This window comes from Capra hircus, chromosome 7, assembly GCF_001704415.2.
Source record: "Capra hircus breed San Clemente chromosome 7, ASM170441v1, whole genome shotgun sequence".
Classification (NCBI taxonomy): Eukaryota; Metazoa; Chordata; class Mammalia; order Artiodactyla; family Bovidae; genus Capra; species Capra hircus.
In genome coordinates, this window is record NC_030814.1 from 10,814,762 (window position 1) to 10,821,061 (window position 6,300).

Below are 6,300 nucleotides of genomic sequence, written 5' to 3' on the forward strand. Positions count from 1 at the left end.
TGTGCCCAACTCTAGGTAATCCAATGGACTGTAGCTGGCCAGGCTCCTCTGTCCATGGAATTCTTCAGGGAAGAATACTGGAGTAGATTGCCATTCCCTTCTCCAAGGGATCTTCCTGACCCAGGGATTGAACCTGGCACTCCTGCATTGCAGGCAGATTCTCTACCATCTGAGCCACCAGGGAAGCCCTTCTTCCTCATTGTATCTCCTGTCTGAGTTTGCAATGAATCCTGGAAAAAAAAAACAAAAAAAAACAACAACAACCCCAAACACATTTTCTAGTGTCTGCACTATACCCGTACCAAACACTGAAGCAATTCCGACCAATGAGTAAAATTAAAGTGTGTTAAGGACTTCTGGGAATTTTTATTTTCCTGATGAATCTCTAAAGATGGCCATCATAAATTCCTTCCTTTTCTTTACATGCATGTTCCTTCATATATCAAGGGGTGAAGTCTAAGTCTTTTTTTCATGAATCTGGGATTGACTTAGTGACTGATTTGACTGACGGGATATAGCAGGAGTGATGGTCAGGAATTTTTGAAACTAGGTCACATGAAACCTTTTAGTTGAACAAAGTTTAGTGACAACATGCTACAGTAATGTAGAAAATAGAAAATGGTCCTAATGAATTGATAAATTGGGCAAATGAGATTTCCAGGCAGAATGTTGAACATGATGATTGTTTTCTGTTAGATGCATAAGATAAAATATAGAGAAAGAATGAGCTAAAAAAGAAAATATTCAGTGTTTTATAGATGAATTTAGAGGGAAGAGAGGTAGGATTTACTGGGCTCAAAAATAGAACTGTTTATCATCTCCAGTCTTTGCAAGCAGCAAGAGGCTTCTCAAAATAAGACATGTCCTCAGGGCAAAACTCAAATCCGTAATATTTCCAATAACACATAGCAGGAGGATAAAGTTTGGTTCAATGGTATCTTTAGAGCTCCCTTTACTGATACTTCGGAAACATTTCTGGTAAGGCCTCAACCAAGACAGAAAGACTCCTATGATACCAAAGTGTCTTGTAGACTTTGCTAACTAGAAAACAGGATTCCTAATAATATTAAGGATATAATTCCAGAGCATCAAGTCTTTCAGCCTAAAAGAAAAGGAAAAAATTGTGGGGATGGCTTTTGTCTAATGGAGTGAATCCCAAATAAAATTGAGCTAAAAGGGATAGAAGTGATTCAAACTAAATGAGAGCTCTTGGGGTCTCCAAACTTCTAAAGGCAGAAAATAGGTTGAGAAAGCTACTCAGCAGCAAACACAGGCCAGTTCTAAACGAAAACGGAAGCGTTAGAGAGCAGAGTCAAAACCCGGAAGGCAGTCCCAAGTGCCACAGAGACTCTTCCTTGGGAAGCAGGACTCAGCCCAATCAAGGAATAGGTAGATTTCAGACTTCTTGTGGATGAGTGACTGCAGTGTGCCTCCTGTGAGACTCCACCCTCTTAAAACTGGAGTTGCTGTTTGCTTTGCAAATTTCCTACCTTTGTAACAACACTGTAATATGAGTGTGTTGAACAGATAACTTACTGAGATTACTGAGCAGATAACTTATCTCTTTAGTTCAGAGATCTTCCGTTAGAGAGAAATCACGCTCAAGAAATCGCATTTGAGAAACTGGACCCTCATTGTCCCATGCTCATCCTTTAAAGGATGACTCCTACCCTGTAAACCAGTATCATAATGGAATGCAATTTGGGACATACTGAAGAGGAATCAGTCTATTCTGCATGCAGGACAAACATGCATATTGATCGCTGGAAATGTGGTGGGCAGTCTTCAGAAATGTTCACCACGGATCCCTTGTCTCCATGCCCGCACATGCTCTAATTTTCTTCCCTTGAATCTGAGTACACCTTAGTTCTTTTCTTGACCACTAGAGTATGTGTCAGAAGCAATATTCAAAAACATGAGACCAGGTTATTAAGTTTTTGCTTCAGTCATTTGCATCAATTACTCTTGGGACATTCCATCTCAGACCCAGCTGCCAGGCTATGAGAAAGTATAGGCATTTCAGCTGAGTTCCCAGCCAATGGGCAGCATCAACTCAACCACATGAGTGAGTCACCTTGGGCTCTGAGCCCAGGGAAGCCTTCGGTTGTCCCCAGCACCAGCCCGCCTGACTGCAATCACTCGGGAGATCCCGAGTGAGGATTGAGCCTAGGCAATATACAGAGGCATATGTGATGGTAATAGATTGTTTCAAGCTGCTCAGTTTGGAGGAGGCTTGATGTGAAATAATAGATGGCAGGAACATCTGTTATCAGGACCAACCATGTTTCTTCTGGTCTTTTCCTCCTTCCTTTTGCAAACAAAGGCATGACACCTGCAGCTGCAACAATCATCTTAATCCCACGAAGGAAATACCGAAACATTTTAGAGACCTTGGCCCTGAATTCCTTGATCTATAAATGAAGTACTGGCAACCATGAACTTCCTGACTTCAACATATTAGGAAAAAGAATCTCCTATCTCGGTGTTTAGCCACACACAATCATATAAACAAAATGACACTCCAGGGATGAGATAAACATGCAAAATGATACCATGTACTTCACTAAACTGGGGCTACTAGTTCAGCTTTGAGTGTTGCGGGTTAACAAAAAGGATCAGTCATATAGTTAGAAAATTGCCACAGTATATAAAATAAAAAATCAAACAAGCTGTTCAATGGAAGCCCAAACATTTCTGATAGAGTTCAAGTAAATATCTCATAGATCCTTGTTAAAAAAGATATGGTGTTAGGCAGTATATAACTTACTCATTGTTAACAAGTTAAATATGATCTTATCTTTTAAAGCTATATATTTTTATAACATCTCTCTCATAATGCCACAGTCCAAAGCAATTCTACAAAATGAAGAACAATTATATCCAGTTTTACAGTTGTTGGCAGTCTGAATTAATCCAAGAATAAAATTCAGAATTTAATGGGGTTATTAGGGATTTCTACTAACAATCTTTATAAAAACTTTGATACTAAGCTGTTGATAAGCCAATCTGATAAAATTCAGCAGTGTTAAGTATTGAATATAATTAAAGATAGACACAAATGCTGATATGGAGATAGAGTGAACATTTTCTTATGGAAACTGAAGAGACTAATTAGGATATTTACCCGGATGGAAGGCTAATTCAATCTGGAGATTGGCTGAGGTAGTAATGCAGTAATAGAATAGGAGTTTTCTCTTAGAACATTTCTGTTCATTTCACAATAAAGATGGCAAACTTATATATTAATCATCAGGCCCAAAGAGTATTACTGTTCAGTCGCTCAGTGTTGATTTGGATATAGGAGAAGGAAAGGCTAAGGTTGGTTTTTCCTTTGTTCTCTGTACTAGCAACAGAGAGACACCGAGCGACATTTATGGCACCCTTATAGCAAAAGTACGGAATTTTAAAGCATAGATGTGAAGCAATTAAATCATAGTGTGACCTTATTTTCCTACCTTTTGTTTACCTGTGCCTGTTTCCTTACCTCCCCAAATTTATCTTTTTATTGTATATACATTTATAAATTACCTTTGGAAACAAACTGAGATTTACATTAATAAAAATAAATTTCCTAAACTCATATTCAGTAGGCCATTCTGCTCCTTTACAGCTGTCTCTTGGAGCAAATTCTTCAATTTTTCTAAGCCTCAGTATCCTCTTCGGCAAAATGAAGACACTAATCTGAAAGTTATTATGAAGACTGAATGAATTAACAAATCTAAAGCATTTAGCACATTAACTGAACTATTAGTTATACGTGGAGAATAAGAAACTGTGGAAAAAGAAATATGGAAGGTTACTAAGCTTAGGAAAACGATGGAGCCAAAATCCAGTACAAATCTGTTCGTCTCTGAAGCTAATCACGATGTGGTTCAGAGGATCTCAATCTGAGGTTACAACAGACTCATTTGTGGAGCTTCTCACTGTACAGACATTTAGGCCACTCTGTATGTCCATATAACACAAATTCTTGAGGGTCGGATCGACACATCACATATAGTTATTAAAAATTTCCATAGCCTAGGAACTGTCACACTTTCTGCAGAAAAGAAATCTTGCTTTTGAACACTTCTATGAAGAGTTCCTAGTTCCTGCTAGTAATTTTGACTTTCAGGTACCCAGGTATATTTGATTTTTATATCATGCATATCATAAACAAGTTAAAATAAAACTGAGCAGATATCCAGTGTGGGTTTTTTTTCTTGGGAATAATGTTACCTTGACAGTACCTTGACAGGCAACTAGTTCAGGAGCAATAAACATTGGACTCTTGTGGATGCTAGAAATAAGCTTATAAATCTATCTTTATTTGTCAAAGTCTATTTTACCATAGAGTTGAGAAAGAAAAACACCTCAAAACTATGGTAATTTGTGAAATTAAATTCACTTATCTATATCTTGAAAATAGAACATTGAAATCCATTACAAAAGATGAGCCAGAGAATTGGGATGGTTACTTTTTTGGAGACCAGCTTGCCATATTCCAACAAAGAAAGAATTATCAGCAGAAATGACACAGTTTATCTTCTCTGAAAGACTACACCTATTGATTTTACTTTAGTTTTTAGGATTTGTTCAATCCAGGCATGGTGTAATGCAAATTTGACAAACCAAGGGCAAATAATTAAAGGTCTCCTGTGCCTTGCTTAGAAGTAAGTAAATCTGCAGGCTTCTTGAACCTCCCTGACTACATTGGTGCTTGTCCACCTAAAATTTAGCTCAATTATCCACAAGAAGCTATTAGCCCATGAAAAGCCTAGCCGGTAAAATAAAAGCAGAATTTTAGGGTGGCAGATCAGACCCTGCATAGATGAACAGTAACAATAGAATCAGTGGGAAATAAACATAAGACAAGCCAGTAAGAGCTAAAGTCTGAAGCTGAAAGATTGCCATCCTTCCCATTTGGATTTAAAGGATTAAAAACAAAATGAAACCACCACCACCAAAACAGTCTAATCACTCTAAAAGAATCTTAGGCCAGGGGGTGAGCAGAGTTAAAGGATAAAATAAGTTCCTAATCCTTTTAGAGTAATTAAAATAGGTGTGGGGCCAGGTTGCCCTAAAAGGACCCTGGCAGATTAAGAGAAATAACTATCAGCGGTGTTTGCTTACTTTGCTTCAAATGCCTATTTGAGAAAAACTGAGAAATTTTGACTTATCCCTGATGACATGTCAGGAGTACTGAAGGAACCTGTATAATCAGAATGGAGAAAAATCCAAGTAAAAACACATATATTTAAGAGTTAGATGAAAAAGAGAGCTGGAAACCTGGCTAGAGACCCTCTGTGTCTGTATAATAGGACCCTGTAATGAAATACACAGCACCCATGGTTTTTCAAACAGCCAGACATAAAGGTTTGGGGAAAGATCCCTCTTCCATCTTCTTCCCTCTACCTGTACCTTTTGCCTTGTATCATGCTGTTAATATGGGCAGGCAAAATATGTTGGAAACTGCACATTTATAAAACATTCAACTTCTGATGTAGGGACTGATGCAAAATTAAAGGAATTATCAAACATCTATCTTAGTAAGCATCTATCAAGCATAGCATCTGAGAATCATTTTTGCTGGATTCTTATAAGTCACTGAAGGTAAAGCTGTTTATGAATGCCATCCTTGAAAACGCTGGGAAAGCTTAAGGAGTATCAGGGAAAAAAACATTCCTATCACACGTTTATGAAATGGATTGTTTTACTATATTCATCCCTTCAGTACTTTTCCTTACAAGTTCTTTTACCTTCCAACATGAGAGAGACAAACTATTTTTCCTTTCCTGTTTTACTTTAAAAAGTACATTAGGTAAACCCATGTTGAATAAGCAAAAATGAACAGAACTACAACTAAAATAGCAAAAAAGAAGGAAAAACAGAATAGATAATAAAAGGTAGTAGATTGTATCCTTGGTAAACAACTAAACTCCAGAACTAGAGAGAAGCTGACAACGTGTAGGTCGAGTATTCAAGCCAAGGATTTGATTCCACAGTAGTGTTTACATATCTAATAATTATGGGAAATCAGGCAAAAAGTGATGTGGTTTTCCAGCCACATGCAGTGGCTGGTCAGGCTTCCAGATCAAGGGTGTAACATCTGCAAGTTACTCCAAACCTGTTCTTTTTCTCCACTTACTTCCCTCGTGAGCTATGAATGCAATTACACCAGTTTCCACTGATCTCTAATTCTTAGGTCAGGCTCTTTCTAATAAAACAGCCAAAAGAAGTACAAAAGGGAAAGGAGAATAGCTAACATGTTTTCAAACACCAGCTACTTTACAATGTGCATTTAGTTTTGTAGGTGAAAAT